The 9,282-nt window shown below is 46.4% G+C and overlaps 1 long non-coding RNA gene and 1 pseudogene across 1 annotated transcript; both read left to right on the plus strand.

The window, feature by feature from the left end:
• The first annotated feature begins 1,866 nt into the window (after nucleotides 1-1,866).
• Nucleotides 1,867-2,800, plus strand: LOC123050284 (uncharacterized). Its single transcript, XR_006423740.1, has 2 exons — nucleotides 1,867-2,332; nucleotides 2,410-2,800. It is a non-coding gene; the product is annotated as an uncharacterized lncRNA (long non-coding RNA).
• A 2,038-nt stretch (nucleotides 2,801-4,838) lies between these two features.
• LOC123050285 (uncharacterized) lies at nucleotides 4,839-9,020 on the plus strand (annotated as a pseudogene).
• Nucleotides 9,021-9,282: the final 262 nt, after the last annotated feature.

Consider the following 9,282-nt stretch of genomic DNA (forward strand, 5'->3'; position numbering starts at 1 on the left):
TCGGAAGCGGGATCAACTCCTAGCAGAAGATCGTATGCGAGGAATTCAAGAGGAATTGGCGGCATTCTTCCTTGACCACGTGATCGCTGAAAACGGAGAATACTATGTGGACCCTGTGTTCCTACAATATAATTAGGAGATTGTATTGTAAGAGATAATTATTGTATATATGTAGCCGGTAGTGTCGGATAGATATACGAGAACTTGTTGTTCGACCAATATCTCGGAGAAGGAGAGGTGGTCGATATCACTTCTCTCTGTATGCATATGTTCATGACGATCTTCTGTTTCCTTCATTTGATTACTAGCTAGCGTGTCTACTCCTCTCCATACGTATATAGTACGTAGCGTCGACCAAGCACGGAGATAAGAGAGGACACTTCTCTCTATTAATTAGCTAGCTAACACAATATATGAAACACCTAAATTAACCCCCCAAAACCCCTAAACCACCCCCTTTCAAAAAAAAACCTCAGCTACTGCCAGCTGCTGACGCGTGGATGCCTATTGGTCCCGGTTGGTGACACCAAGGTTGGTGCCACCAACCGGGACCAAAGGCCCCCTGCCTGGGCTGGCAGCAGCGGCCACGTGGAGGACCTTCTATCCCGGTTCGTGTAAGAACCGGGACTAAAGGGGGGAGGCATTAGTAACGACCCTTTAGTCCCGGTTTCAGAACCGGGACTAAAGGCCCTTATGAACCGGGGTAAAAGCCCCTTTTCCTACTAGTGTATTGATATGAGATGATACCAATTACAGCCGGTCCTGCAACGACACAAATATCTGACCATAGTCCATAGCCAAAAATGAAAAAAGATAACAATGATAAAAAAAAGAGCCGACATGACCAACAACACACAACAAGCAACAACACCATATGACGCCATTGACAACACGGGAACTATGCGAAATATTTTCCAAAAGCAATGTTTCAGGAAAGGAAGGACGCACAAGCTCCCCGCCTTCGAATCGAACTGCTGAAGATCAGAACAAGGGTTTTCATCTTGAGTGCACATTTGAGGAATATCTAAAGCAATGCCTTCAAGAAGGAAACAACACATAGACACCGCCACTACCACATGCAACCACCAAAGGCGAAACCCTTGATTTTCACCCCGAAGTTTGAGACATGATACTCTGGAGAGGGTCAAACATCATCGACAGATTCAACATCTTGCGTGCATGTGCTCCAGAGCCAGTCTGATGAGACATAGAGGCCGAGATGCGGCAAGCCATAGCCACACCATCCCAGATGTACCGCCCCGAGTCTCCGCTGTTGCTATTGCATTGCCGCTGCCATAATCGAACAAGTCACCGCCCGCCTCGCGAGCTGCCGCACGCCAAATCCGCAGTGACCTGAGTCTGCCGCCACAGCACCCGTGCCGTTGCAGTTAAGCATTGCCATCAGGGGACAATACCGCATCGTTGTGCCGGAGGAACACGCCACCTCATGAAAACTAAGGGTAACATGCGTGTTGCTACTGAATAAATAAATAAAATACATTTTATTAATAATGCATTAGGGCATGTACAACGGGGGCGCTTACAATCGGCGCCAGGGTTCGATTCCCGTCCGATTTGGTCAAATCCCCCAGATCCCAGGATTTGGGCTGGCATCGATGCCGAGCCAGTCGCCGAGCGCTTAGCCTATTTTTTTTTTCACGCGACCCTTTTTCTCCGTTCGGATCTGGCAGCGGGCGCTACCTACAGCGCTACAAATCGGCAACCGCTCAACTAACTCAGCTGGTCGTTGTACTAAAAACCAGCTCTACTCAACTAACTTAGATGATTTCGTTTTGCAGCTGGACAAATAATTCTTTTCTTCCCTCTTCACGCACAACAATAATCTAGAATAAACTATAGAGCTTGTCAATCTATTATAAATCTACATGAAACCTGAATACTTACAATAAAAATTGAATTGATACAAAATAAATGTGTAAAAATGAAATGCTTGTGGTTGCCAAGCTGGCCCAACAGGGACAAAGATCCCAATCTTAAAACCTGAAAGCACGGTGAGATAAAGTTAGAAAAATATATGCCAAGTTACTTCAACCGTTCTTTCAGTCATACACGGTTAAATCGGCCTAACTAAATCATGCATGCAGTGCTGACTAAATCATGCATGCAGTAAAGCTATCTCGTTATATATAGTCCTAGTTGCAGGTTCCAGTTCCACGCCCATCCCAAAAATTTCTGCTCATACACAAGCACAATCCTACTCAAATCTGGTACAAGTTTTTGTTCATACACATCACATCTTTCAATGGATATCGGCCATGCCAACATCGGAGACATACACTTACAATGGACCGAAGAGGATAATCTATGCCTGGTAAGTCATTTGTTTAATTATTAGTAGTTACTATATCATGAAAAGCTTGGCCTAACAACATTTTCTGAATTGAGTAGGTAAATGCTTGGTTAAATGTTCCCACTGATTTTGTTATTGGCAATGAAAACACTGCACGGGATTTTTGGAATCAAGTCGCTGAAGAATATAACGCAAATACCGCCGATAATCGAAGAAGACAACCTATCCAAATCAAACGCCGTTGGAGTAAGATGAGCTCAGAAATTCTGCTATTCGATGGCATGTGGCGCAGGGTTGACGATGCATTCACAGCTACTGGACAATATAACCAGGACTTGGTTTCCAAATCTCTAGAGATGTATAGGTTAGAACAAAATCAATCATTCAAATTTCTCAACATGTGGATGTTCATACGGAACTATCCCCAGTGGAATGCAATGTACTGTCGAGTCAAAAAGCCATGATTTAGATAATAAATTGTTGTTCTCATTCCAAGTTGTACTCCCCAAATTTGTTTTTTTTTGCGAGTTTTTTTTGGCGATTCCCCAAATTTCTTTTTAGGACTATGTAAATCAAAGATCAGTCAGTTTGGAATATGCCAAAAGTTTAGATCACCAAATATTGTTCTCATATGATAATTAAAATTTCCTTCATGCAAGTATTGTTCTATCCAGAAAGAACATGGCGCCTACAGATCCCCATATATAGTTTCATGTGTGCATCTCAGCACCAACCAAATCAATAATTCAGGGATTAGTACAGCGAGGGGTACGGAGATTACCTCGACGCCGTACGTGATGGCGCTGCCGGGTGAGCTTGGTCGTCCTGTACGCCTCGTGCTCGAGTGCCGCTCCCTCCTCCCACCTTCCAGTCCGCCAGCCTCACCGCGAGTTTCCCCGGCCTCGTCTGAGTCGTCTCCATGCCGGAAGGCGCGGCTGCTGCCTGCTCTGCTCTACTGCTTCCTCCCCCCTCCTGACCATCAGCCTCGACGCGAGCTCGTCCGGCCTCGTCCCCATGCCCATGCGGCGTGGCTGCTTCCTCCTCCGTGCACACGACGCCCTCTTCCTATCCGTCAGCCTCGCCGCCATCCCATCCGGCCTCGTCTCCATGGAGGAAGAGGCGGGCTGCTGCCTCCTCCGGCCGCGCGCCGCCGTTCGCCGTGGCTGCCATCTAAGGGTGGGGGAGGTCGGCCTGGGTCTTGTCCCACTCGCTGGATCTGACGAGAGATGGTCTTGTGCAGAAGGGTGTGGAGAGTTCGAGAGGAGAGAGCTAGCTGAATGAGGACTGAGCTGAGTGGGTAGCAGGCTGGCAGAGCTGGTTCGTTGTTCGGTCAGACGGTGGCGTCGACGCTTCGGTTTGTGCGTTGGAGGGACGGGCGCTTCACACGTTCGTCCAGAAAAAAAGAAAATCAGATAAGCGCTCAAATAGCGCTCGTGCGTTTGCAAGCCCAGTCGCTTACACCGGTGCTTCCCCCTAAATTAATTTTCTTTTTAACGCAAGCGTCCAAATAAGCGCCCGTGCATTGGAGATGCCCTTAAATATGACATGCAGTTTTCTTTTTCAAGAAACTGAAAACTTTAATATATAAGCATCTTGCACACAAAAAGGGCAACTAGATGTACTGAACAGCTGGGTTATTTTATTCCTTTGAACATACTGTGGAAACTCAGTGTCTTGTGTATTTTACCAAACATTTCAGATAATTAACTCTTGTCATATTGATGAAGACCATTGATAATTGTGAGGAAAAAATCATAAGATTAAACAAATCAATCAATACAAAAAAATAAAAGATGTTTTTAATCCCATATGGATATGCCTACGAGAAGCTAATTACTCCAACTGTGACCATGTCAAAAAATTATAGAGATGGATGGAGATGTACTACAAACGTAGTGACACACACACCCCCATCTTAGCAAAATGGCGAGAATGAATGCACAAGGTAGTAGGGCTGCCTTCCACTTCTAATAATTGATCACCTCATAAAGAGAGAAAAATATATTAAGAAACGAATGCGAGGTACTAGCATTAAACAGATGTTACCTTTCGGGCACTGGTTCGTCTCCGCTTTGACCAGTTCCTCATTTGAGAAATCAATTCCAAGAAGCCCCCGCCGAATGTGTGTGGAACGAAGAGAAGCGTTCGGCGGGTAGGAGTGAAAAAAAAAGAGAATAGAACATATGTGTGGTGGATGGGGTAGATAGTAGAATTATCACATCATCGTGTTTCGAGTGCATGAGCATTTTTTGGATACACGAATTTATTTTTTGGTATGCATGAACATTTTTTTACAACAATAATTTCATTTTCTAACCAATTTATAGATTATTACAAATTCAATATAAATTTGGAGTTTGCAATGAAAAAACATTGTGCTGTTAGTGGACCGTGCCGAATATGGCTTTGAAGTCCGGTGCACCTGCGATTCTACTGGGCCGGGCTGAGCGGAGAGTTGGGTGCTTTGCCTTCCCCCTAACAAAGGAAAATATCGTGTGTTGCTCAAAAAAAAGGAAAATAGCGTGTTCTCCCCCCAAAAAACGAAAATAGCGGCGGCGGCGGCGGCAGCCGGAGAAGAAACGACGGAGGTGAGGGCAGTGAGATGACGACCGCTGGGAGTTCGAAGACATGGGAGTGGCAAGTCCGAGTTAAGCAAGGAGCTCTATCAGGCCGCAATCTGCATGTAGGAGAGGATCCGCGCGTTGCAGTCCGCCGGTTGGATCGGCAATAAAGGGGAATCGATGGAGCCCCAGAGCAAGATTCGCGACGAGGACGACAAGATGGAAACCGGAGGGGAGCTTTCGACAGGAAGGAGCGGCGGCGAGTCCCTGAATCTTGCCGCCGCAGTCGAGACCGAGTGGAGGATCACCGGCGACTCCGACGAGAACTCGGTGTTCATCCTGGAGGAGACCGTGCACAGATTGGTTAGCGACATCGTCATGCCGGAATTCGAAGCAAAGGTCGGCGACGTCGCTTCAGTGCTCGAAGCAGAGGAGACCCGGAAAGAGGCACTGGCGGCGCTGAGCTTCGGCTTCAGACTGCAGTTGTTCTCCGAGCAGATCGATGAGCTGCGGCACGAGATGTGCAAGTTGCTGAGATCGTTCTCGCCGGAAAACAAAGATATAAGGAGCACCATGATCAAATTTATCTCTGAGCCATACCTAGGCCGTATCTGCAAATTGCAGTGGATCTCTGAACGTGTCAGTATGCTCTAGCGAATGGACCCAGACTTCGACTCCAAAGTGAAGTCAACAATCATCAAGCTGAAATCGGAATCCTTCTTGTTAGCCATGGAGGAGTTGAAGGAGGAGGAGGAGGAGGAGGAGGAGGAGGGGAGCGGCAGGGAAGGAATCGCCGGAGAAGGTCGTGGAGACCAAGAAGTTTCCATGGAGATGGAGGAGAAGAGATTCGCTTCCTACCGCCGCTGCTGGGAACGTTTATGGGGCAATGACCGCAGCTTCGAAGACCAGAGTGAGTAAAACGTGCATGCTGCTAGTTATCTACTCTTAGTTAGTTTTCTTCTTTATACTTACTGCGTGTCTCAAGCAAGCTGATTCCTTAAAAGTTGGAATTTACTCCACTTGTAGTATGTAGCCATATTGATTCTACTTTATTCTTCTTGTATGCGTAAAAGGATTCTGGCCGCTATATAGTTACTTCATGTTCAATCTTTAACTCATACTTAACTTGGATGCAGCATTATTGAGCCCCATGCTCTTTACACATTGCACAGCAAGCCGCATCCCGAATGAAGCTGTCGCCGGGAGTACCTTGCAGATCCACTCCATCAAAATCTCAACAGCAAAAGAGCTCACATTGCCACTGGAGGTGTATGGAGTGGTCGCAGTCCAAGATGCTGTGGACCGTCATCGCAACCCTCTATTCCTTTGTTCAAGAACACATTGCCAAATCCTTGAAGGAAATGTATGTATGGTATTTTTGTGTTCTTAATCTTTTCTTTGTTGCCTGGCTGCCTGCATCCTTGTTGATTAGTTAATGGCAAACAACGATGCTTGCAGGATTCATTTTTGCGCTTGACTGGCCCGGTTCGTGCAATTGTGTTGATGGATACTGTTTACATCGAAATCCAACTAAAAGTAAAGGGCGCAACAAAATCTGAAGATACAACATTGATCAGTACATTCGGCTTTTACAATGGTGACAGTTCTGGTACCTATCTCCTGAAAAACAGTTTGTGCACAGTGGAGTTATGCTATGAGCAACTTAAATAGTCGGTCCAGGCCACTATCATGGGTGTGTTTGTTACACCCAAACAGGAATCATTGCCTTTTCCATATGGTGGCCGAGTTATTTGCTCTTCACTGCCTCAGGATGGTAATGAAGATATCGCTGGGCTTCCATCTAGGGAAGTCTTGCTGCTTGATTCGAAAGGTGGAAGAATGTCTCTGACTAGTAATGGCTACCTTAGTCTGGCAAGATGTGTAGTTTCTGTGGAGTTAAAAGGAAAGCTGCAAGTCCTCATAATGGCTGAATCACCATCACAAAATGCTGAGATTGCTGCGCAATTCCTCTTCGCACCCGAAAAATGCAACATAAGTAAAGGTGAATGTTACCTCCCTGATGGCTCTAAGGTTGAGATTACTGTTGCTTGGTCCCTCATTCCCTCGACGATGCTACAGTCAGGTGACAGTCGTGAGGACAGTGGGATGGTGACCGGAGGATATTCAAAGGAAAGGACTGGCGGGTCCATGTTAAGTGAGGAGGTATGTAAGGCTGGAATCTTAATGCAGGAGAGTATCCGCTGGGTCCAGGCCCGGGAGGAGAAGATGTTAGAGATTGGACTTTGCAACTCCGTGGAAGACTCGAATCTTCTGAAGTTGAAATTTGATATGTTGGAGTTGTCGGAAAAGATCTTCGGTCGGGCCGAGTACGAGACCCATTTCAAAATTGGCGACTACGGTAAGATGGAAACTGGAGGGAAGCCTTTGAAGGGAAGGAGTGGCGATGTTGAATTGTTGAGGATTGGTAACGAAGGCAGAATGTTGAAGACACTGAGCAAGATTGGTGACGGGGGCAAATTGGTCTCCAAGCAGTTCATGGAGCCGCTGGTCAATTTCTCAATGTTTGTAGCCAGATCTGTCAGAAACATGATTGAGGAGGAGGTAGAGACAGAGACGGTAGGGGTGGTGCCGATGGTCAGCTTCAAATTACATTTGCTCTCCAGGCAGTTTGATGAGCTGTGGGACAACATGGGCCAGCTAGTCTCAACAGAAGCAAAGTTTCTAGCGATATGCATGCTTATTCATGAGCCCTTCGCATGCTATTGCTCCACACTAAAGTTTATCTCTGAAGTTTTCAACCGGCTTTGTCAATGGGTGCCAGATTTGACATCAGCAATGGGATCGATAAGGGAACACGAGGAGATGGAGGACGTGGATAAGGATAGGAAGGTTGTGAATGAGTATGAGGAGGAGAAGAAGGCTGAGGAGTTCTATTTCAATGCCCACCGTGAAAACTGGGAATTTAGTCGCAACAACTTTGGCAGCTTTGAAGACCCAAGTGAGTAAATGTGCTACTGATATGGTCGTAGTTAGTATGCTTTTCTTCTTCCACTTACTGCATGTCTCAAGCAAGCGAATTCGTTCTGTAAGCGTAGGGATTTACTCTACTCAGATTGACTCTTCTTTATTCTTCTTGAATGTATAGTAAAAGCAATCTGTGCACTCTTTAGTTAGTTCACGTTAGATTTCTAACACATACTTCACTTGGTTGCATGCAGCGGTACTGAGCCCCTTGCTCTTTACCCACTACATAGCAGGCCACACCCAACTGGGTGCTGAAGTCGGGAGGACTATGCAGGTCTACTCTATTAAAGTCACAGAAACAGAAGGCTATGCCCTTGAGTGGCCGCTGAAGGTATACGGTGTAGTCACTGCACGAGATGTTGTTGACTATCGTCGCAACATTCTCTTCCTTCGCGCTAGGGATGACTGCCAAATCCTCACAAGAGAGGTATGCACCTGTTCCTTTTGTTATTCCTTGCATATTTGTTAACAAGTTAATGGAGAATACTGATGTTTGCAGGATTCATTTTTGCACTTGACTGGCCCTTCTCGTGCAATTATGTCTGGTGGCATATTGGAGAGCAATGTTACTATTGAAGTCCACCTAACACTAAAGGACACAGTGGAGTCTAAGGATAGAACATTGATCAGTAAAGCCTTCATTTATGACGAAGATGATCTTGGTAGTGGTGATGTTATTTCTACGTGTCTTCTCCAGGGCCTTTGTTCAATAGAGTTATGCTGTGAGCATCTTGAACAGTCAGTCCAAGCCACTATCGTTGGTGCTCGTGTTGTAAAGGGCCCATTGCGTTGTGGCAATGGCATCAAGGTCGTTTGCTCCGCTCTACCTGAAGGTAAAACTGAAGGCAGTGTCAAGTGCCCATCTGGGCGTGTTTTGCTGCTTGGTTCACAAGCTGGAACAGTGCCTGTGGGTGGTTATCTAGATCTGTCAAGGCAAGCTGTATCCGTAAAATCAAGAGGAAGACTTGAAATTCTCATACAGGCCGAAGAAATCAGTGGAAGTGTCGTCTTCAAAGCTGAAGACAGCAACATAAGTCGAGGAAGATGTCGTCTTGGTGATTGTGAAGTGGAGATAACTGTTGCTTGGTCCCTCCTTGTTGAAAGCCAGCATGATATCTTGGTGATGGGATATATAGCGCCTTACGCAGAGAATTAATTCCACCTTTGCCCGTCATGAAGCTTTATACATAAGTAGAAAAAGGGTTAAATGTCAAGCACATTAGTGCCGGTTTGCTTTTGAGCCGGCACTAATGTGTGCATTAGTGCCGGTTCCAACGGCTAGCCGGCCGCTTTCATTAGTACCGGTTCGTGGCCGACCTTTAGCACCGGTTCGTGCCACGGACCGGTACTAAAGTGAGTGGTGGCAGGATGTTGTCAGTCCGGGGCCCCTCCAGCACCTTTAGTACCGGTTCGTGGCACGAACCG

This window comes from Triticum aestivum, chromosome 2D, assembly GCF_018294505.1.
Source record: "Triticum aestivum cultivar Chinese Spring chromosome 2D, IWGSC CS RefSeq v2.1, whole genome shotgun sequence".
Lineage (NCBI taxonomy): Eukaryota > Viridiplantae > Streptophyta > Magnoliopsida > Poales > Poaceae > Triticum > Triticum aestivum.